The sequence below is a fragment of the Podarcis tiliguerta genome, assembly GCF_965153285.1.
Source record: "Podarcis tiliguerta genome assembly, chromosome: 3".
Lineage (NCBI taxonomy): Eukaryota > Metazoa > Chordata > Lepidosauria > Squamata > Lacertidae > Podarcis > Podarcis tiliguerta.
The window spans coordinates 70,875,405-70,900,523 of record NC_139536.1 but is presented as its reverse complement, the minus strand read 5'-3'; the positions used below and the strand labels follow the sequence as shown (position 1 = coordinate 70,900,523).

Below are 25,119 nucleotides of genomic sequence, written 5' to 3'. Positions count from 1 at the left end.
TCCAAGAGAGTGAAGGACTCCGCATTGCCAACGAGATGGCGGCTATTATGAAGAACCGCAGTTTAGCATAAATACAGGGTTGCCTTTGCTAGGCCTTGCTTCTAGTGTTGGCGCCAACTCCAAACTCTCCACAGCCTGTGTAACTTTAATACAAAGGTGGGCAACCGTGTGTGTTGAGAGCCACATGCACTGAGGGTGATCTGTAGTGGGCAATTGATGATGCGCTGGTGATGGGCATACAGGTGAAAAGTGTTTTTCAAGGGAGAAATCCTTAAACTTCTGCACACAATCATAAAGTCATAGGATTGTAGAATTGGAAGGGACCAATCTCAACTCTTTATTATTTAGCCATTCTTAAACCGGGCCAATAGATTCTGTGCAAGGTTTCAGTAAGTTCAAACAAATAGTGTTCATTCATATAAAAATAATTGCCTTCCTGCCACAGCCAAAACTCCCCCCCCCCTTCTTGCCTACATTGGGAGTGTTACATATCTACTTGTTGAGCACAAGCCAGTTGAGTAGGAATACTTTACTTCAATGATTAAAATTGGTTGACACAGACAGATTCTCTTATTTAATTTAGATTTTTCATTGACATTATTTTTTATTGACTTCTATACCATGCCAGGCTAACAGTTGTATTAGTATTGTTTGAAAGCATAATTCATGTTGACAGATACTGCAAAGCTTGGAGAGCCAATCTAATAGATCTTCTGAGGAGATAAAAAGACCATTGGAAGAATGTCACCTCCAGCATTTTTGCAGCAACAAGTATGTACTTTTACCCATATGTGATTCCAATAGAAGGATATTTGCATTGCTTTGAACATGCCAGATATAATTATAAACTCAAGGTGAGGTTCTGTGAAGCTTGGGTGGAACTAAATTCATTTGAAAACTGGACAGACTGGTTCCAAATACAATAAATGAGGCATAAGCTCATTTATACTATAGCAGGTAGGCCGAGTAAATAAAAGGGAGGCGTCTAAAAGATGGGAATGCACTGAAAATAACAGTATGCCACAGCAGAGACCAGAAGTTGCTTTAGATCTTCAAACTGAAGATTAGGTAGGATTGTAGCATAGAAGTCAATGTCAAAATGAGGCTGGAAATAACCCATTAGTTTATGTATCCAATGTGTCTATATCTGTGGACAGCAGCAACATGAAAATAAGGGCTAGGTACTCTGGCTTGGATCCTACAAAAAGTTCAGTGATAATTTTACATTCCTTCTCCCCAAAGAGGCTGTATGGCAGGTTGGGTGGGTGGGTCTCCTGACTTTGCAGAGAGACTTTTCACATAGCTTCAACAGGGAGGATGTGACAAGAAACTTTAATTCCATGAGGAAAATTAAGTTATCTTGGAATCCGAGCTATTGCATCCCATTGAAATGAATGGGTATTGTGACAAGCGCTTGTACAAATTGAACCTTGAGGCAGGCCTATTTTGTATGGAACAATGATGAAAATCATAGTTGCAAAGTCCTATGTTCCACCAAAAGAGTGGGCCACCTATCCATCAGCGCCCAGCTACCACACTCTTCCACCCTCATGCTAAATCAGCCTCTACAATGCACAACACTGCTTATTAGAAGCAGATATGAGATGCAGTGTAGAAAGGTGTTTGAAGAGGAAACAGCTATAAATGGCTCCAGCATTGGTGCTCAGGTATATTCCAGGTTCAGGTCAAGATTGCCTTGATGCCCTTGAGCTACACTCCAACTAGGGCTTGGTCCCAGAGAATTTACTCTCAGTGCTGAGGTTCAGGTCCTAGGTAGCATGTGATTAGAAAGAAAATAGTGTATTTGATCAGGCACAGATTTCTCTCACCAGTGTGTCATCACACCAAGTCACCACACATATGGGATGAGATGAAAGGCTCTCAGGTCATGGCTGTGGCTTCCAAAGAAGTCCCATGGCTCCTCATTTTAGAACTTAAGTGTTCCATTTAATAATTGAATATAATTGTGCATATAGATTAGCTATTTGGAGAGAAGGGAAAGAAAAAGAGAGTGCAGAGAAAGGGCCAAGCAGGGGGGAAGAGGGAGAGAGTGTGCCAAAGAGTTGGTACGGGGGGATCATTCAGTTTGTAGCTTGAACGTTAATTCTTTAAGTGCTAAAGTCCAATACTTGAAAGCCAAGAGAGAGGTGGGTGGAAGTGCTGCTTAGCAACCAGTCAGAGAGGTGTGATGTTTGATGAGTTATCATATGCCCTAACTGGTTGTGTAGATCTGTATGTTTGCTTGAATGCCTCCTTGATATGTACAAGGCCTGAAGTAAGTAAGACAAAATCTTTCTGTTTCTTTCTCCTCAAATTATGGCCTCTATGAGTATGCAGAACACATATTCCTCACCACTGAGCTAATAACACATAGAGTCATATTTTGAAGACAGAACCAATCTAGATTAAAGTGTCCCACACCTCTTTGCTAAATCTCGCCAAATCAAAATTAAAGAGCAAAGCAAATAAACAAAGCAAACTTTGCCACAGCTGACAAGGAGGGCAGCAGCCTGCAAGAGCCCCAAACAGGCCAGAGCCTGTGGCAGATGGTGACGGGCAGCAGCATGTCAGAAACAGGTGCAGGATTAGCACCTGGTATGGGTGTGCTAAGGCTGACACCAGTCACCAGAGCATCTCGTTTGGTCTTTTTAAATTAGTGTTCAGTCATGCTACAGCAGACTCAGCAAAGCCATGGTTGAGCCAGCACCACCCGGCACTTCACTTAGCATGTTATCCAGCACAACATGAGGAAAGGGGCTCATCCCAAATGACTGTCAGTCCATACCAGGTAATTTAAGCTTGTGCAATTAAAGTGGATTAAACTGTTCTGTCGCCCTGGCGACAGAAGCACATTTTATGCAGTTAGGAAAGTGTCAATTGACAAGGGGGGGTATAAACACCTAGCAAGCAAATCAGGACGAATGCTCATTATTGTAGAACCACTCCATAAACCAGAACAAATGCTTAGTAAAAAAAACCCACAGAGATATAATCTAACATCTGTACAAGCATTCCACAAGCAAAACTGGATGAATGCTCAATAAATAGGTGGTTTGGGAGAGAACCTAAAAGGAAATTTTCCTTACTGTTGCCCATTAAGCTTATGGTAGCAGGCAGGCAGGCACAGAGAGACCAGGTAGGCAGGGGAGGGGGAGAAAGCTGGGTGAGGCCATGCTGGCTCTAGGCAAGGGCGAACAAAGGCTAACCGACACCTGGGGTGGGGGAAACCGCCAGCTGCGCACACGTGCTGCTACGTACAGTGCATGCGAGCGACACCGCACATGTGTTGTACATAGCAGTTTTCTGCCGGCGCCACCCAAACACTGTATGGACGGTGGCGGGATCCTCTGCTCGTGGCTGCAGTGGTGGCAGTGGGATCCTCTGACTGTGGCTGTAGCGGTGACGGAGGGATCCCACTGCCAACCGTACAGTGCTCAGGCGGTGCTGGCAGCAAACTGCTATGTACAGCGTGTGTGCAGCGTCGCTACGTACATCGCATGTGTGTGGGACCATTCATGCGTTGTGTGTAGCAGTTTGCCGCCGGCACTGCTCAAACGCCGTACGGATGGTGACGAGATCCTCTGCTTGCAGCTGCAGCCGTGAACAAAGGATCCTCTACATGCGGCTGCAGCGGCATGATGGCTGCTTGTGCCACCATGCCTGGGGGCAGCGGAGCAAGCACCCCACGGGGTGCCTTCTTGTCACCCCCCCCAGACATGGCACCCGGGGCGCACCGCCCCCTGGCCCCCCTTTCAACGCCACTGGCTCAAGGAGAAAGTGGGGCAGAGGCAGTGGCGGAGCTGCCATGGCAGAATGGGGGTCCCTGGATGGCCCTTTGGGCAGCACATCCTTAAACCTGGCAGCCCTCCTAGTCAACATATTCCCCCTTATTTCTCCAGAACTGCTAGAGATTTTATTATTCCATTTAAATAAATAAAAAGAATCTGGGCCACGTAATGTCCTAACTGGGCAGCAAACAGCATTTCTAGAATCTGGGCAGAACTCAGTTAAAAGGACTGTATTGCAATTTTTCATAGGGTTTCAAAAGATCATTACAGTACTGAGCTCCCCCCACCCCCAACACTGTCTCTGGAGAACCATATCCATGAAAGTATAAACACAGAAAAAAAGTTATAGTTGTAATAACTTAAAACCTTTTATTGTATTGTATTTACTTTGGTTTAGAGAAACTAATTGTGGCTGGTGTATTATGCTGCATTTTTTATGCTAGAACGTTAGCTTTAATAATATGATTGTTTTATTGAGCTGTTTTTAAATGTTACCTGTTGCCTTTTATTGTCACATTTTATGGGAAGAATTGTATTCTTAAAGGCAATATAGATGTTTATTAAACAAATAAGTATCACAAAGATTGAAGCCACCTTTCGTGGCTTTTTGACTTAGCAATATTTTGAGAAAAGCCCTGCAATTGCAATGCCATCTTCATCAAAATTCAAACGTTCTGCAAATAAATACAAACTAAAAATAGTAAAAATATTGTTCAGGGTTTTTTATACCCATAGTAACCTTGTACTAATTTGAATATTCACTATTGCATGAATTTAGGGACCAACCTCATTTTAGAAAAAGCAGGTAGCACTTTCTTCAGTATACTGATACAATGTTGCAGAAGTAGGGCCTTTCCAGATTGGGATTTTTGTGGCTGTTTTCTGTAATAATAATGTCTTGACACAATAATAGTGCAGTGGTGGAAGATTTATTTTGCAATGATAGTGTGTTGGTGGTGCTTTTGTTTTTTCTGCAATGCTTCCACATTATTGCTGTCTGGAGTGGCTATAGTGCAGCAAAAGCGGGACAAAAATAAATCACCATTTGTTGTATAAAAGTTTCAGGATTTCAGAAGGAATCATAGAATTGTAGAGTTGGAAGGGACCCCAAGGGTCATCTAGTCCAAACCCCTGCAATGCAGGCATCCCTGCTAAAGCATCCATGACAGGTGGCCATCCATTTTGAAGTTATGGTATATGCACAGGTTGGAAATGGAGCAGTCTCAAAACATTTCCAGGCACAAAAGGTAGTGAAAGTAGGATTATGTGTGGCAGCTGCAATACCAACATGAGCACAATGCATCATGAATGCCCATTAGAAAGGCCCTTCCAGATTTCCTATCTTAAAATATATTACACTGTTGCAACCATACCTTGTCACCACCAGGTGTCAGGGTGTTTCTGTCACTTCCACATGTCCTCCCACATGGTAAAAACTAGTTGACCAAGTTCTATGACTATTAAAAATAAATGTTACTGTGTTCAGTCGAACAGTTCTTTGGTATGTAAAAACATACTCATATTAAATAACTTCCGCTTTGTATTTCCCCCCCTATTTCTCCTCCATCAAAGGCTCAGTGATGTAGAATAATGGCCCCCACTTGTTTAGACATTCAAGAGTAACGCAAAGTATCATGTTCAGATCAGTGGTGGGGAACCAGATGTTGTTGTTTCAATTTATTATTCACCCAGAGCAGATTACAACAATTTAAAATTCAATATCATGTGGGATTACATCTGCCACCGTGCCTGACAATTAGCCATGCTGGCCGGGACTGATGGGACCTGAAGTCTACCAGTATTCGGAGAGTCACAGGATCTGCATGCTTAGTATAGATTAATCCACAATTTCTTTGTTGGTGGGAATGAGAATAAAAGTACTAGCCCATGTCTGATTCAGTCTGAAACTGCTAGTGAAAATTTACTATAGATACTCCAGCAAGGTTGCAAACCTGAACACATTTACAGTGGTACCTCTGGTTACATACGCTTCAGGTTACATACGCTTCAGGTTACAGACTCAGCTAACCCAGAAATAGTGCTTCAGGTTAAGAACATTGCTTCAGGATGAGAAAAGAAATTGTGCTCCAGCAGCGCGGCAGCAGCAGGAGGCCCCATTAGCTAAAGTGGTCTTCAGGTTAAGAACAGTTTCAGGTTAAGTACAGACCTCCGGAACGAATTAAGTACTTAACCCGAGGTACCACTGTACTAGAATGTAAGTCCTGTTGAATGCATTGGGACACTTTAGCAATCATACGTAGTATTGCTCTCTTTAAGTTTAATGACCATGGTCACTTCCAGATGACCTGTTTATTTAACATCCATTCCAATGATAGTGCAATGATAGTGAGGAAATTGTGACATCAGCTGTTACTGAGCATTCATTCTGAGGGATACACAGCCTTGTGTCAAACTATGGCCCCACAATTTCCAGTGCATTTTCCTGTCACCAGTAATGGACAGCATGGCCGGGCAGTGGCATTAACGTGACCTTCTGACTTATTGGGAAGGAGAGGAATGAGGTGGTAGAGAGATTGGCATGGTGCAAATGTACTGACAGAGCCAGCCTGGTGCTCCTGTTGGTGTGTTTGCACCACACTGACCTCCCCACTGCCTTCCTGGTTAGCAGTGACTCAATTGTCAGGAGGTCAAGGGAGTACCGTTGACTAGCTATCAGCTACTGCCTGTCGCTTTCCTTACTGCAAAAGTATGCTGTTGTTTTAATGTTTTAAAACAGTTTGGAAACACCCAATAATAATACTTTGAAAAAACACAGAGATCTATCTTCAAAGAAAAGCCCACACAGAAGTTTCATGTTGTTGTTTTTATTATAAACTATGTTTTAAACTCATGTTTGAGTTACTTATTAAATGATTTAGTGATGAAAGTCTAACTCCAAGTGTATAGAAAGGGGAAAGAGAGAGCCTTGTAAACATGACTGGATCTTAGAAGAACTTAAAAAGTGGTTGCAACTTAAAACACCCACCACTAAAAGCAAGCTCTTTGGGCAAGTTACATTCTCCCAAACCAATGATTTTAGGAGGGGTGTTAGTTTTTCTGGAACTATTTCAAAATACGTTGCTTGGGAAATGTATTCTGTATTTTCGTTTCCTGCCAAGCAGTTTCCTAGGATGAAAGAATGGTCTTTCAGATGGCAAGGTTGATGGACCAGTCCTTGCATGCTGCAAGGTTTGTTTTCCAGTAGAGGGAGGAACACGCAGCAAGTTCTTTTCCCTGTACCTGGGCATCTCTACTTGGGCGAAGAATCAGCACACTGGGATAGGTGTGAACAGTTAGCCCTCGATGGAGGTTGTTCCTAAGAACCCTTCCCTAGGCTCTACCGCCAAGTGAATCTTATAAAGCAAAATGCATACAGTGGTACCTCAGGTTAAGAACTTAATTCGTTCCGGAGGTCTGTTCTTAACCTGAAACTGTTCTTAACCTGAGGTACCACTTTAGCTAATGGGGCCTCCCGCTGCTGTCGCGCCGTCGTGCGATTTCTGTTCTCATCCTGAAGCAAAGTTCTTAACCCGAGGTACTATTTCTGGGTTAGCAGAGTCTGTAACCTGAAGCGTCTGTAACCCGAGGTACCACTGTACTTAGATAAGCTCACAGGCACAGTTTCCAGCTTTAAAAAAATGAGGAGCTTCTGTTGTGCTTCTGTTGAGAGTCATTTCACATTATGACACAGTTGCAAAAACATTGCAGTATTGTTGCTTAAGTGCTGCATTTTCTATGAGTTAGGAAGGAATGTTAATACTGTATCAATTATTTGAAACTGGAACTGATCCTACATGTCCATGCTACTTTAAAAGTTATAAACAAACAAATCATTGCTGAAGTTGTGGGAAACATCCTTACTAATGATATTATGTTTCATCTTTGATCCCACATATTTTTAATTGCATTGAAAACACTACTGAACTAGCTGCACAAGAGGACATTAAGCTAGTAAACAACTTAATGATTTGGAGCAGTCGGGACTTGCAGTTTCTGATTAAGAGCAAACACTACTACTCCAAACAGTTGCTAGAGCCTTGGCAGATACACAGTTGCAAGCTACCCTGTTTTCAAAGTTTGCGTGGGCTTTGCTGGGGTTCTGATGCCCTCAGTGAGAGGGGGGGAATGGAACTGCTTGTTAGTGCAGTGGCCTTTGGGTACTCCTGATCAGTGCAGCAGTTTTGTGTCATACTCTTACACTGCAGTCCTTTACATGCCTACTCAGAAGTAGGTGCCATTAAGTTTAAAGCAATTCATGCCCAGGTAAGTGTGTCTGAATTGCAGTTTTGTTTTGTTTTACACATTCTCAGAAATATGCTATACAGAGCAATCTCATACTTACCAACTCAGAAGTCCCAGCAAGTGAAATGCAGTTTACTCCCAAATGGATGGATCTGTCAATTTCAGTTCTCTCGGTTTCTTCTTTTTCCAATCTTCAATTCAGCCCTCCACATTTCTGCAGCAATTTGCATTTAAAAAATTCTTCAAGAAAATACAGCAGCATTTGTGCACATTTCTCCCAATAAACACCTTTTTGTGTTCAGGTTTTACATTTATGCAAGCAATTCTCCCTACTGCAATGCACTTTTGTATGATATTTCCAGTAATGCGTTCACTTTAATAGCCTTTCCCAATATATTCATTTTTGTAAACAGTGTTTGGTTGGAGAATGCCATTGCAAAATTGAATAATTATGAATTTCAAAGGATCGCTGTGGTTTGGTTCACATATTGGTTCCAAAAAATGTATTACAGTGGTAGGGTTACATACGCTTCAGGTTACAGACTCTGCTAACCCAGAAATAGTACCTCAAGTTAAGAACTTTGCTTCAGGATGAGAACAGAAATCGTGCTCTGGCAGCGCGGCGGCAGCAGGAGGCCCCATTAGCTAAAGTGGTGCTTCAGGTTAAGAACAGTTTCAGGTTAAGAACGGACCTCCAGAACGAATTAAGTACTTAACCTGAGGTACCACTGTATTTAGATTCATATATATATATATATATATATATATTTGCTTTCGTAGATTTTCACGGGTACAGGAATGCAGGTTTTGGTGTCCTCGGGTGTCTTCCCGTGTAAAAGTTGGGGTGTCTAGGCGACGTTTCGACGAGGTCTCACTCGTCATCTTCAGGCTGGTGCTTTCGGCTTCTTGTTACTGGAACAGAGCAGGATCTCAGTGTTTGAGTTCCTATAAATACTGTTGAGGAGGTGTGGTGTATAGCCTCCAATGTTCTGGGCAGAGAGGAGGTTCCCAGGCTAGTGTGCCTTTTCTTCTTTTGTTCCTTAATTACTTGAGGGATATCTTGAGTGATTTCTTGAGTGATTTCCTGAATCCCACTTAGGTGGGTCATTAGGTGTGGATTAGTTGCTAAAGCCTTCGTGTCTTGAACTCTTGAACTTTGTGAAGAGTTTTTCTGAGAAGATGGCTGTACTGCACTTGGTTGTGCTCTGGCTTGGCTTCGTGTATAGGGGCGAGCTGTGGTTTTGTGGCCTGTGCCAGCCAGATCTGTGTAGGGATTGCAGGGGGGTGCAGCATCCGGAGGTGCCACCCTGGTTTGGCTACTGGATGGTGTCTGTAATTTATCTGTGGAGAGGGTCTGGGTTTGGGTCTGGTGTGGTTGATTGGTGATGGCGTTCTGTGTGCCTCTGGATCTGGTGTCAGATTTTGTGGGGAGGGCTAATTTCCAGATGTCTGGCAAGCGGGATGTGTCGTCACGCTTGTTCATGTTGTGAGGGTGTTTCTCTATCTCGATGGCTTCCATGATTATTCTCTTGTGGTGATGTTCCATGTTAAAGAGCAATTTGGAATCTGCAAAATTAATTTCGTGTCCTGTTTCTTTCATGTGTTGGAAAAGAGAGGAAGTTTTTTCTTCTTTTTTGACGGCATTCTTGTGTTCTGCGATCCGTGCATTTATTCGTCTGTTTGGCTGGCACAGGCCACAAAACCACAGCTCGCCCCTATACACGAAGCCAAGCCAGAGCACAACCAAGTGCAGTACAGCCATCTTCTCAGAAAAACTCTTCACAAAGTTCAAGAGTTCAAGACACGAAGGCTTTAGCAACTAATCCACACCTAATGACCCACCTAAGTGGGATTCAGGAAATCACTCAAGAAATCACTCAAGATATCCCTCAAGTAATTAAGGAACAAAAGAAGAAAAGGCACACTAGCCTGGGAACCTCCTCTCTGCCCAGAACATTGGAGGCTATACACCACACCTCCTCAACAGTATTTATAGGAACTCAAACACTGAGATCCTGCTCTGTTCCAGTAACAAGAAGCCGAAAGCACCAGCCTGAAGATGACGAGTGAGACCTCGTCGAAACGTCGCCTAGACACCCCAACTTTTACACGGGAAGACACCCGAGGACACCAAAACCTGCATATATATATATATATATATATATGAATATATTCATTTTCACAGCAAAAAAAGTTTATTATATTGTAGCTTAAACTAAATGTTGATGAAATCCTCATATCTTCACAATTATTAAAGGTGCCAGAGCCCTGCCCTCTTTTTCATCTGGCTATCCTATTCAGTATCCACACATATACCCCAAAATTGTAACTCTGTGTATTTTAGATGGTCTACACCTACCTACACCATGCTGGCCACATGACCCGGAAGCTGTTTGCTGGCTCCCTCGGCCAATGAAGCGAGATGAGCACCGCAAGCCCAGAGTCGGCCACGACTGGACCTAATGGTCAGGGGTCCCTTTACCTTTACCTGTATATATTGGTTCAAATCATTTTGCATGTAGCATTCATGTATTTTCACACATTTCCCCCCTCATTTAATATGAATTTGCTGACTTTTGATAGGTCTTCATTGCAAAATATTGATGATGATTGGCTTGCCCTAAAGAACCCCATTTATTGTTGCCATACCCTGAGTCGCTAAAATCGTAACGTATGGATGAATGTGCCGGTTTGCCTTTTCAGATCAGAATCATTGGTTTCTTGTCCAAATGACTGTCTCTTTTAAGTGCTTATGGAGCCACTGTGAATTCCACTTGGTAATATATGCACAGATCCAGTCACTCCCAAAGGCACCTTGCTGGCTTGCAGGCAGAGAGTGAGATCGATGAAGGGACAGAAAGGGTTGGGTGAGCAGGTGGGGGAATGGAATGAGGAGCACAACAGGTGCAAACTCACCCACTGCCTTGAAGCATTTAAAAGGACAAGTCAGGATCTCTGTGTGAGGGCCTGGCAAACCTCCCCCTGACGCACTTAATTACATAGATCCACACATATATTTATACTCTTGCTGATAAACTATAATAGAGCGCTTTCATTTTAAATGATTGATAATCTCAATATTCCCAGTTAAATTTGCTCATATAAGTAAGTGGTGCTGAACTTAGAGGGGTTTGCTTCTGAATCAACATGTTTATGCTCGTCTGTGATCCAGTTGCAATGCTAGCTGTGTGTACACAGAAGCAAGTTCTATTGAATTCATGGGCCTTGCTCCCAGATAAGTGGGGTTAGGATTGCAGCCTAGGCCTGTGTACACACTGTTCCTTTAAAGCACATTCAAAGCACATTTACTCCCTCAAAGAATTCTGGGTATTGTAGTTTACACCTCACCACAGACAGTTACAATTTCCAGGAGCCCTTAACAAATGACGATGTGTTTTGAATGTGCTTTAAAAGTATAGTGGGTACACAGGGTAAGCCTATCATTTCTTAATCCCTTAACAAATGAATGTTATGGATAAGAGCAAGTATTTCTCACGTTTCACTGAAAAGTATCCCATGCTGCCCCAGCAGTGGTAACTTACTGCTCTAATTTCGGTAACATTTATATGGCCAGATGATTCCATAACAGTCTTCAGTCGAAGCTTGCTTCAGATACAGTAAAACCTGTTTTACTGCAATAGTAAAAACAAAAATTGCTAGTGTTTTTCAACTGACTTTCATTCAGCCACGCCTAACACCCTTTGGCCCAAAATATTTGCTGTGTTAGTATGCTTCTTCCCTTTCATTTAAGTTTAATGCACTGGTAAAAAACAAAATATTCAATTGACCATCAGTCTGGTAGAAAGTGTGTACCGTATTTCAACACGTACTTAATATAGATCTTTCCTAATGACAACTTATTTCCTAATGACAGCAATGAAGAAATCACTATTAAATTGTATGTTGTTTTTCTTTAAAAATTCCAGATTCAGTGGTGGTATGCTGTAAATCACCTGTCTTTGACAGATTTGCAACCCTTTTTCTCATAGCTCAATTATAGTTTTTATATGAAAGCATGTAGGAACATTGGAACATAATGAAGCACCTGAGTTTCTGCTGACATATGTAGCTCAGGAGATTCATGTCTGAATCCATTTGTCTTATGGCTCTCCAGGTTGACAGATAGAAACTGTATTCACCTCTCTGAGTTAATTGATTGCAAGACACTGGAAAGAGGGACCATCTGCTAACTTCTGTGGCAGGGATGGGGAACCTCAGGTCTGGGGGGAGGAGGAATCCAGCCCTCCATGCCTCTCTGGCCCTCAGGACTCTCTCCAGGCTGAAAACCTTCTGAACTACCAGCCCTGCTTTGCACCCTCCTTGAGAGAAGGAGAAATGTGAAGAAATAGATGCAGCTGGGAGCTGCTGGAGTTGGCTTCTACTACAGCTATCCAGAGTCTTCTGTGCACATGATGACTTGTTTACAGGTGGTGTGAACTGGGCTTAGAATGTCAAACCCACTCACTGCCTCTGAAGTCTGAGTCATAACATGAAGGTACAAGCAGCAAAGGACAGAATGGAGGCTTGTATCCAATACTCATTAATTTTTTTACTTTTAATTATTATTTTCCTGTTTATTATATTGTTAAATTGCTTTGATGGTGATGATGGAAAGATGCAGTTTCACACACTGGGTAGGCAAATGAGTAGTAGACGGGAAGCAGAAGGGGTTCACATTTCCAGTTTTTCCACATCTTTTTCATGCCCCAAATAGTTTTTTTAAAAAAGATACTCCACCCACAACCTTTAAAGAATGACGTCACAATGCCTGCTTTTAGAAATCGCATGAGTACCTTGGTTTGATTCATTGAATGTTGCTCAACATACTTCATGCTTGAACTGATTCCAGAAGTGTCTGCTGATCCTATGTTGTTAACCCTTGGCTTCCTGTTCTGATCCTCATATTGGCATATTGTATAGAACGCAACAGGGGCGAGAGCCAGTGTGGTGTAGTGGTTAAAAGCGGTAGACTCGTAATCTGGTGAACCAGGTTCGCTTCCCCGCTCCTCCACATGCAGCTGCTGGGTGACCTTGGGCCAGTCACACTTCTCTGAAGTCTCTCAGCCCCACTCACCTCACAGAGTGTTTGTTGAGGGGGAGGAAGGGAAAGGAGAATGTTAGCTGCTTTGAAACTCCTTCGGGTAGTGATAAAGCGGGATATCAAATCCAAACTCCTCCTCTTCTTCTTCTTCTTCTTCTCCCATGAGTGACTTTCCTTTTAACCTGCAATGGACAGGTTGTAGTTCAGTCAGTCTGTAGTTCAAGGTCTTCTTGCATGTAACTGCAGAAAAACATGAAGGAAATGGTATTATGCTATTCCAGGGTTTCTCACAGATGGTTAATTAGCCAAAATTTGGAACACCAATTGGCATCTTCCTAAATATTCTCACTCATAGAATTGTAGAGTTGGAAGGGACCTCAAGGGTCATCCAGTCCAACCCCTTGCAATGCAGGAATCTCAACCAGATCACACACGACAGTTGGCCATCCATACACATTAAATTGAACCCAACAACATTCATCATGTAATCTACAAAATAGGCTCACAGTGCAATTCAGACAGGAAGTAATCCCCCACAAAAAAGTCTATATCAGTATGCTCTGTATTTATGTAGTGCATTTCAGAGGACATTATATGCATTACTACTTCTGTTTTTACACCAGCTCTGTGGTTGCCCAATATGATTATCCCCATGATATCGAAGGCAGGCTCAAGTTAAGCAAATAGAAACTTGACTAAGACTAGCTAGTGATCTCATGAGTCAGGTGAGGTTTGAACCACAGACTTCTCTGCTCACAGTTCACACCCTTATCCACTACAATCTACATCCACACTCTCTACAGAGACTGTCATAGATTCTAATGCATGGATTCAGGGCACATCTTGGATTTAATATTCAGCCAAGAAATGGGTCTTCCCCTGGATGTGGGTATTAATATCTTTTCCGTATGGTGGTCAGGTCAATATGTGGTAAAAAGACAAATCACTATGAGCCACAGCCTGTGTTGACCTGATCTTCTCTCAGAGACTGATGGAATTATGTAGGTTTTTGAGATCTCTGGAGAAAGTGGGGCCAGATTCTGGGAGTATGTTGGAGGTGGAGGCTGCAGCTTTGGTTACGGCAACAGCGGTACTTGTGGTGGCGGCGGCTGCGGAGGCCACAGTGGCAAAGGCAGTGGTGGCAGTGAAGGTGGAGGAGGTGGGCAAAGGTGAGAGGGAGGGAGCTGAGTGGGTGGGGCAGTGTCTGTGAGATGGGACAGGACCGAGGGGGGGGGGTAGCTTCTGTTGAAGTTGTGTCCTGATTTCCCTCACTCCAGTGTTGGGAGGTGTGGCAGTCGCAGCAACTGCAGCATTTCTTCCTTGTTCCCACTGCATTCTGAGGAATGTGGCTTAATAAAGCCATTATAAATTATGGTCAGTTTGGTTAGATGAAGATGCCACAGCCTGGATACTGACTCATCTGTGGCAAGCTTGTGTGTGTGTGTGTGTGTGTGTGTGTGAATGACTGCTCAGATTGGTTGACTTCAAAGCAACTGTCACAGCTTGTCTTGTCTTTTGTCCGGTGTTACCTGGACAGACTTCAAGCAGTGACAACCGAATAGTAAAAAATGTGCTTGAAGGTATGTGGGCAATTTTATTTCTTTCATAAAATTTATATACAACTTGTTTTTAAAAACCCTCAAAGTGGTTTACAACAATATGAGTTGTTTCTTTGAGGCTAGGAAAGCAAGCCAGGAGATGATGGTCATCAGAACAACCTAAGAAGAGCCCTGCTGGACCAGGCTAAAGACCCATCTAGTCTTGCATCCTGTTTTCACATCCTTTGCTAGTAATGGCTGTCAGGGTCTTCTTAATGGTCTCCAATTTTAAAACATAAATTATCAGGCCCAGTTGGCAGCCCAGAAATAATCTCACATTCCCAATACGCAGGTGCTTTTTCTTTCCAAAACTGCAGATTCAGAACAATACTATCTACTGTATTTGTGCAAGCACCCCCATGTACTCATGCACCCTCCATAAAGTGTTATAAAGTGTGTAGGAAAGGGGCAAAGGGGTGGAGAATCTTGAGAGTTTTCTGCACTGTGAAGTAAGACAGGTTCTCATTTCCATTCTAAATGTCATTTTAAAAGTGCTACAAAGGAGGCACTAAGCTTGCTTTCAGAATGTTATCTCAGACTCTGCCCAAGGTCTTTACGAAATCAACAAATTTTACAACAGATACTTGGATAACATTTTGTAAATAAGCAAGGAGCGTGAGAAGTCATTCCATCACAGGTTACTGACCCATAGCAATGAAGCCTATATTTAATGTTTTTTTTTTATAAAGCCACACAGCACATTTTGAATTTCTCCTTTCATTACCTTTCTGAGAAGAAATTCAAATGTTGAATGCAGACAATCTTCCTGCATATCGTTTCAGTGAATTTACTGGGTGTGGAAAGTTACAAGGGAGCCTGGTAACCACATGAAACTCTTACTATTACGGCTATAAGCAACTAAATCCAGTATAATTGTACGAACATACTGGATTCCAAACATCAAAGTATGACTAATTGAAAGGAAAGATTAATTTGTTCATTTAATAGCTGTCTCTTACTTAATATTAAAAGATAAAACAGCTCTTTGTCACTGAGGCTCCTTGTTCGTACTTTATGACGGTGAATGCTTCTTAGATAATGTTTGAACTTAAAGCAAGTACAGAGATTGAGATGTCTTTGAATCTCTCCTGACTGGCACCATTAAAAGACCTCAAGGACGGCTCTTCCCATATAAACCAACCCCGGGCTCTGTGATCATCATCTGAGGCCCTTCTTCGTGTGCCTCCTTCACAAGAGGTCCGGAGGGTAGCAACACGAGAATGGGCCTTTTCTCTCCTCAGGGAGGTTCGTCTGGTGCCTACATTATACATCTTTAGGCACCAGCTGAAAACTTTCCTCTTCAACCGGGCCTTTGGCTGATTAATACTTTATGGCCTTTTGAATGTGTTTGTGGGAAGAGGGGTTATTGTTTTGTTTTGCTTTTGTTCTATTTATTTGTGCTTTTATTCTGTGCTTTTATCTTGTGAACTGCCCTGAGATCTTCGAATGAGGGGTGGTATATCAATATAAGAAATAAAAATAAAGATGATATTTCGTCATATTTTGTCACTTTCCACTTCCTTATCTTAGGTAGAGGAATAAGGAAACACGTACACAAATGCATGCATAACAAACACAACCAAGCCTAGAGGTTGCAGCAAGTGCTCCAGGTCTGTGCACAGTTTAAAGCAGGGTGCTGATCAGGTACTGGACAGGTCAGCTACTAAGCCAAGCAAATTGCTCAGACTCAGAAGCTGCCTTGAACGTTACAGGTTTATAGAGCAATGTAGATTCCAGTTGGCATGTGGTGCCTCTCAGCTGACAGTCTTTGGGCTGGCACTGTAGCCCTTGTGATTTGTTGTAGGCGTATTATGCTGGTGATGTGGGGCAGGGAGCTCCATTGCAGCAGGTCTTATGCAGAATTGGGTGCTGAAGGTCCTTTGCTATGTCAGCAGAGGTGGTTTTTAACACAACCCACAGATGATACCGACAAGGCTAAGGAACACTGGCTGGCTACAGCATTTGTGCTATACTTTCTGGTTTTTCTTGTGTGGGCAGAGCAATCCTAACCCTGCCCAGAGGATGATTGGAGAGGCAGAGCCACCACTGCATCTGAAGCCCTGCTAGCTTCTCCTGGTCAGGCTGGAAAGTGGAGTGGTTTTCTTGGAATGTTTTCCCCTCTGGGTGATTGTCAGCTGCAGGCTGGTGCAGCAGAGGAGCCTGGCTTGGGCTCTTTACCTGACAAATGAGCCAGAAAAAAATCCAACAGATCCTGAGTTGGCCCAGCCCTGCCCCCACAGCGCTCTGATTTGGGCTGCTAGGCCAGCTACTGCCCATAGGAGGGCCACTGTCAAACCTTCCCACCTGCTTGGCTGGAGGTTAGCCCCTGCTGCAGTGCAGCCCCGTCCCCCAATCTCCATAATGCAGGAGCTGATGCTTCATCACACACAAACACACACACACACACACACACCGGGGGGGGGGCATTAACATTTGGAAGGGGGAATAAAATTGCTCCCAGAACAATGTACCACATTTAAGTAGTAAAAGCTTTTGTGTCTATGGATGTGCTTTCTCAACCTCAGTATTCATTAGAAAACAAGATAAAGTAAAACTAAAGTCTGCAGTTTGGGAAGGAAGTATGCATGCGTCTGAAATGTGAAAATAATTATTTCCGAGTCAGCAGCTTGAAATGAAGTGAAATGTGAGTGACACAATTGTTTCTGCGGTATTCTGGTGTTATGATAGAGGGAGAAAAGCTTTGCTCTACCCATTTCTCTGCACCATGTACAATATTATACACTGCTATTGTACAAATAAACCATGCACCTTTTCTGCATTTGCTTTATTCTCTTTTAGCCCACCTTTGTTTCCAAAGGTCCAACTTCTGATTTTAATGATAAATTATTTTTTGGTTGTTGGTCTTTGTTTTTAGCAATGTACTTCTCAAATTCTTTTTTAGCATCCCTTATTGTCTACTTACATGTCTTTGACTAAATTTGTGTTGCTTTTTGTTCTCAGCATTTGAACAAAAAAATTTCTTGAAATCAAATGCTACCATGTTGGGTTTTCTTAGGAATCTGTTGGTTTGGGTGGGGACTATATCTTCTTTTTTTGGTCTGTTTAATTTGTTTTTAGTAAATGTATAGGTGTTTCCCCTTTTTATGGGGCATGAACCTTTATTCTGTGAAATAGTGACTGTGACATTTTTCCAGTTTTGTCTATATAATGCTTGCATTGTTCTTTATTCTTAATAAGGTTACACTTTAAAACAGAGCAGGTTGGTCTTCTCCCTGATGGTTAGGAATCCTACAAAACGGATTAATTGGATTTGCTGAAGTAAAAAGCTCATGTTGAGGATGCCAGGACTCTGATGGTCCATTTGTGCGCTCCCTAGCTCCAGCTTGAAGGATGTCAAAGGCTACTGTGGCTACATGGACAGATATAGGGAGCTTCCTTTGACTATATGTGTTCTAGCCATGCCTGTCCCCTGCATCAGATATAAAGTGGGATTGCCCTTAATTCTGCTACAGTATTCCCTTGACAGGACCAAAACCTGATTTGCCTGTTTCCCATCCCAATGCTTTATCAAGTCATCTGCCAACTTTTGCTGTTGTCGAAATGAGGTTGTGGCTTCCCTTGTTGCTTGTCGTAGTTCCCCCTTCTTCACGTTGCCCCAGCAAAAGGTCCCTCTTGCAAGATGGATATTGTTCAGTTCTTCCAACTTCAGGAGGAGTGCTGGCATGTTTATTATACAGCCCAAATAAGTTGCCTAGGTGTTGCCCCTCCCTCTTTGTGGGTTTGTCATTCAAAAGAGTAGTTACTGACGGTCTGCAGTCACATCCAGACTATACATTTCAAGCACTATGGTACCATTTTAACATGGCTTCCCCCAACAAATTGTGGAACTGTAGTTTGTTAAGGGTGCTGAGAGTTGTTAGGGTGCCTGCCACCCTAGGCTTCTTTGGGAAGAAGTGCAGGATATCAATCAATCAATCAATCAATCAATTAAATAGGAGACCCCCCCTACACCCCTCACAGACCTACAATTCTCAGAGTGGTTTAACCATTAATCCCTGAAACTTCTGCATGGAATTTGTCACTGCTCTTCCCTCTTCAAGCCCCTTCTGGTTCAAGAGGACAGTGGGGCAGGGAATGGTGGGGATTCAGCTGCCCTGTCTCTCACCTGAGCAGCCTCTTCCTCCACTTCTGACAGGTTTTGTGCCCCCACCTCTGTCTTTGACTGCTCTGACCCTTCCACTTCCCCCTGACTTGGCTGCTGCCACACGGGTGGCACCAAAACCCATAAACCACTGGCCCCCCTCCTGTGCCAGTCTGACATTCCTGTGCAGATTGTGTTTTTGCTAATAGCTAATTCCAACCTGCACCGTGTGATGCTGTCTTGCTTCTGACATAGCTGTGTGTGTTTTGGCTCCATCTATGCATGCCTAATGTGGACAGCTTTGTCATCATGCAACTCAGTGACTGGTGTGTGCCATTAATATTGGGAGCGTGGGACGATTCAACTGCAACCGGATTCCCTTTTCCCCAGGATTGTTTACACAAGTCCAGAAGATCTGTATGGCAGCATCTTACTGATATAATTGCAGTGATATTCAAAGTAGTACAGTGGCACATAAAGAAGATATGGAGATCTTATATGCCATTAAGTCAGGCTGAAATTATGTATTAACCATTGTTTGCAAAGGATCTTAATTACAGTTCTATTAGCAAGTTACTCATTATGTATTTCTCTGAAGCATTTACCAAAAAAGAAAAAAGTTCTAGTTATTTCTATTTTTTTGAATAACACTAAAATTGAATTATGGTATATTAGCGGTGTGATAATGCCACAGGCAAAAACATATGCATATGTAAAGGAACTTGGCATTCTAACATATGTAATTGACTTGTAAAAGATTTCCATTACCAATAGTAATTATCATGGCCAGTACTCTAGTGATGGCCTACCACAGCTATTTTGGGTTATTCTGTCATCTGTATGATTAAATTAAGTGATACATTCTAGTTTATACTAGAATAACAGCCCATTCAATATTTGTGTAAGTTCATCTTCTTAGTGTCAAAGGGCCAGGGGAAACCCAAAGAGTCTTTTGACCCAATGTAGATATTTTCCTGCGTTAACCTATTATTATTATCATTACTACTACTACTACTACTACTACTCCTCTATCAGAGTGCCACTGATACAGAATAGGCAAGGTGCATTGCACCAAACTGTCTACAGTTCAAATTGACCAAAACTACATGATCCAAACTACATCCTGCAATGGAGTACAAAATTAAGCCAACCAAGCCTATCAAAATGATTAATTTCTTATCCTCAAATACAGGGTTGGGTCCAAGAGGCCTACTTATGCAAGAGGAAAGTACTTAAGCTTTGTAAGGTGTGGAGGGTGTCCCCCTGATTTCTGTGGATTTCTTCTCAGCTGCAAATCACATGTTGTTCTGGCTGGAGGGTTTTCCACTTGTCAAAAATGGCTTTTTGAAGGTGAATAAAATTGCAGCAAGAGGCAATAAAGCCTCATTCTGCCAGTAGATGTGTGATTACAATTGTTTGGATCCAACCTGAATAAATGAGTCCTTTCCAGCCAGTAGCAGCACTATCCTTTAAGTGCTGACTCAGAAGGAAGTCCCACAGAGTTCAATGAAACTTAGTAAGTAACTGGGTATAGGACAGAAACCTAAAATCTCATCAAGAGCAAGTGCCATTGGGAAATTGCCCTATTTGCCATTTTCATTGTTGTAGAAAGAAGGAAGAACTCTAAGATCCGGACTGTACATTATTATTTTTACCAGCTCTACCGGTTTAGAATTCTGAAGGCTCCATGTCAACAGCTAAAAAACAAAACTAAAGTCAACTGAAGTCACACACCTGGGGAAGGAGGAACTTGTTGGTTGGCTTTTTCCTTCTATTATTTTTATCTGATTATATTTCTATCATGACTAATTTGTCCCCTCCCCTTCTTCTTGTCTAGAGAGATTCAGAGATTTTGTGAGGATGAAATGGGATTAGACCATATATGCTACGTTGAAATCCTTTGAGGAAGGGCAAGTGGAAAATAAGATAAATAAATAAAGTAACGCTTCCTTGTGTGTCTGGCCTCAATCCATTCCAGGTTTGTGGTGGGATGGGAGCTTGCGTGTTAGCAGGGAGTCTTCCAAATTCTGAACAGGCAGAGTTGAATTACTTATTTTATAAGAAATGAGTAATAAGCTCATCCCAGCTGTGAGATCTTAGATCCGGGAATAAAATTCCTGGATTCATATGAACCACAACTATCTTTCCATATAAAAGTAATAAGATAAACCTTAACAAATTATACTGTGTTCCAATGTCAAAATTGCTAGATATATTTGGATAATACAGGTTGGAACAGTAATAGAATATAAGTGGAAAAGTAACAGAATCAGATATTGTAGTGCAGGGCTGTGATCCTGGTAGCCTGTTGACTGGATGCGACCCATGGATACTCCCCATCCTGTGTGCAATATCTTCTCACCCTAACTTGGTACCAGGTAAACTTTACTGAGTGTATGAGAAATAATCCAAGGTTAGAAGAAGTGACATAGACATACAGTGGTACCTTGGGTTACATATGCTTCAGGTTACAGACTCCGCTAACCCAGAAATAGTGCTTCAGGTTAAGAACTTTGCTTCAGGATAAGAACAGAAATTGAGCTCTGGCGGCGCGGCGGCAGCGGGAGGCCCCATTAGCTAAAGTGGTGCTTCAGGTTTCAGGTTAAGAACGGACCTCTGGAACGAATTAAGTACCGTATTTTTCGCTCCATAAGACGCACCAGACCACAAGACGCACCTAGTTTTTGGAGGAGGAAAACAAGAAAAAAAATATTCTGAATCTCAGAAGCCAGAACAGCAAGCGGGATCGCTGCGCAGTGAAAGCAGCAATCCCTCTTGCTGTTCTGGCTTCTGGGATAGCTGCGCAGCTTGCATTCGCTCCATAAGATGCACACACATTTCACCTTACTTTTTAGGAGGGAAAAGGTGAGTCTTATGGAGCAAAAAATACGGTACTTAACCTGAGGTACCACTGTATAGAGAGCCAAGGAAGAGGCTAGTGTAAGGTAGGAGTGTGTGACAGAGCAATATGGTGCCCTTGCAAACAGTCTTGGAGGAGACTGGCACCTTGGTGGTACAGGGTTTCCCTCTGGGCATGTGACATGGGACAGCGTTTCTGGTGCCTTGTAGGAGTGTCTGCTATTTGTCTCTACATATGTTTTACTTTGTTTTTTCCCCAAAAGATATTAGGGAGGAAACCTTGTCAGTTTCAGTGTTTTCTCATCCAAATAAAGCCATACCCATGTAGAGCTGCTACCTGCTGTCAGGGACTTGAGGAAATGGCCAGCAGGCAACAATAGAACAAGGGCATTTACAACTCTTGAGAGCCAACCTGAGTTCACCATTTGTTTATGGAGGCTACACACCCATGAACTTATATTTTAAACTATTTAATCAGTTCTGAATTGTTATTAAGGGCTTATCCACACTTAATTTCCTCCATGCATGGTCCATGCTTTAAAGCTCCTTTTTTTGCTCCTGAGCTTTCCCTGTGAAAACCCACTCTTTACCACTGAATTTGAGCAGAACACCCAAATTGCTGTTTGTTGCACTTGATATTTAAAGAGCAAGTTTTCCAGCGTGTGCCTGGAAAGCACACAGCAAAAGGTAAGTGTGGATAAGCCCTAAACTGATCTTTTAAACTTTAACCCTCCTTTTCAGTTTTAAAGCCATTCAAAAGTAAAGCTCTTTGCTGAAAAGAAAAATCAGTTTATCCAATACAGTAATTTTATTCTTCTTTCTAATTATTCCTGCATTGCAGGGGGTTGGACTAGATGACCCTTCAGGTTCCTCCCAACTCTACAATTCTATGATTCTGTGATCTGTTCCCCATTGGATACAATGTTCCTCACTAAACTTGGAACCAGTATTTCATAGAAGGGCCTCGTCAAAGGTAATTATTAAGTTCCTTTTTATTACAGGAAATGCCATTTCCATTTCACATCCATGAACTGTTGGTTAGTCATTCCAGGATCAATTTGCAAAGCTCTTTTCTCATCTATCCCAGCTAATAATATCCTGATTCAAAGCAATTTTCTTTATTATTAGGCTTCAAGCTTATTAGCTTACATTATGAACAATTAAATGTTCATTATATCTAGCCCTCTTAAAGTGCCACTTATTTCTACAAAGCTCCTTCCAGTCTTTCAATGCGTTAAAAAATGCGTTAACAACACAAACATAGTAAGCGTGTTTTGGATTTGTACACTTTCTTTCTCTAGAAAAAATGGGATGAATTGAAAACTTTGCTTCTACTTCATAGGTTAAATTCACACTCCATATGTTTAATAATTAATTAATTAATTAATTAATTAATTGAAATTTCACTGGATTTGTACAAGGAATAAATTTGTATTAGTATGGCGGTTTTTCCCCTGGAGAATTTGGATCAGAGACTGTCCCATTCCTTCTGGTATCAGACAGAAGATGCCATTCTATGAGTAATTGAAAAAAGCTTCATATGATGGTCATTCCTGCTATGCTGACTAAGGGAAACAATACATGGGCAGAAATGCAATGATCCACTTCTCCAAATGTTGTGATGCAGTTCTCCAACCAAATATGTACAAAAATGCACATATTAAAGGAAAGTGTGCATTACAAGGCATATGTTTGTGACAGTAACATACAAGACTGTATTGTTGCTTGCAAAATATGTATATTAGGCAAAAGTGCATTAAACATGGCTGTATTTGAAGAAGGGCACAGTAAAAGGCTGAGGAATTTTCATGCCACTTAAAAAAAGTTGCAAACTGTTGCTAAAATGTGGAGAACTTGAGATTTGCAGAGAAATTGAAAGAAATCAAAATGAACAGATTTCCCCATTCCTACACGCTGTTGATAAAAAATCGTGGTTAGCAAAATTTGCAGCTTGGTTTAAAGGTCTAGTCATATATATTTAAGAGAAACTGAAAATAAGTTGTGTAAAATTTTTAAGGGAACTTTAAATCTGCTATTTGTTTATGTTGTTGTCGTTTAGTCGTGTCCAACTCTTCGTGACCCCATGGACCAGAGAACGCCAGGCACTCCTGCCTTCCACTGCCTCACAATAAATACAACAGTGTCAGCAAAATAGGTCAGAGTCACTCCACTCTTTTAAAAAAGCAGGGAGGTTTGTGCCTTTGATAATCATGTCCACGAGGGATAGCTCATTCAGTGGAGAAGGTATACTTTGTACATAAGTCCTTTTAATTATATGACAAAATAGTAATCCACCATGAAGAGCCACTGAGTTGGTCAGGATTATAGATGCTTTTTCGGAGCATTGCAATGGTCTTAAAACACAAGGGGCACAAATAATTTCCTCCTTTGCCAAATGGCATCCCTGACAGACAACTGCACCCAATAAATAAATGTGCAGGGCCTAATTCTGTGGGTGAAGAAATGGGGGTGGGGGATGCAAGTACTGTATAATAGAGGAGAAGAAATATTTCAGGTCTAAGAAAAGCCATAGTAGGATTATGGTGGTTTTGAGGTGTCAGAAAAAGAATAATTATGAATGAAGTGTGGGAGGGGTGGATTACGCTAATTCTAAGGAGTGAAACAAGGGATCTATGGGTGAAGAGGCAGATGCTTATGGGAAGGCATCTGTTTCATTATCATTTTAATTTTCTTGATCCAACATAATTTTTATGCCTGCACAATGCTTCAGTTCTCACTACTCTACCCTGGCATTAGCTTAGAAGAACACAGTGCACCTGTATGGCTATTGTTCTGAATGTAGCAATGTAAATGACATGAGGGTGGAATTGAAAGTTTTGCCTGTAAGGACGACAGCATGTATGAGTCTTTTAAAGGGGTGTCTTTGTGGTTTGTTTTATGATTGGAATAAAATGTATGTACTTATTTTGTTATATTTTTGTAACCCGCCCACTACAAATAATAAAGACATGTGATTTCTTATTTGTGATTTATCCTGCCTCATATCATGTTCCACAACAGAACAAAGTCTTACATCAACAGTATTGTTATTATTTAATTAAATTTGTATACCGCCCTTTATCTGAAGATCTCAGGGTGGTTCACGGCATAAAAATACAAAATACAAACACAAAAATAAATTTAAAAAAAACAAAATTTAGAATTATGCATTGAAAGTCTTCGAACCTTATGGTCTCCTTTAAAACATTTATCTGGTTTTATTGGAAGATGCCCATTAATTTAAGCCCAGCAAGGTACAAAAGGCGATTTCCCCAGTTTACATGCCACTATTACCTGCTTTACTTCATTTGCCATTAATTGACACTGGGATAGCTCAGGCAGTAGAGCATGAGACTCTTAATCTCAGGGTCATGGGTTTGAGCCCCACGCTGGGCAAAATAATCCTGAATTGCAGGCGTTTGGACTAGATGACCATTGTGGTCCCTTCCAACTCTAGATATCAAATCAGAGGTGGGCAACTGCTGGCCC

The 25,119-nt window shown here is 41.9% G+C and overlaps 1 long non-coding RNA gene across 2 annotated transcripts; it reads left to right on the top strand.

Moving 5' to 3' along the window:
• Positions 1 to 28: 28 nt before the first annotated feature.
• On the top strand, positions 29 to 24,623 carry LOC310674411. Of its 2 annotated transcripts, none has more exons than XR_014509570.1 (3): positions 29 to 156; positions 677 to 771; positions 22,472 to 24,623. It is a non-coding gene; the product is annotated as an uncharacterized lncRNA (long non-coding RNA). The 2 variants fall into 2 exon arrangements; XR_014509571.1 differs by lacking the exon at positions 22,472 to 24,623 and adding an exon at positions 8,099 to 8,303.
• The last annotated feature ends 496 nt before the right edge of the window (positions 24,624 to 25,119 follow it).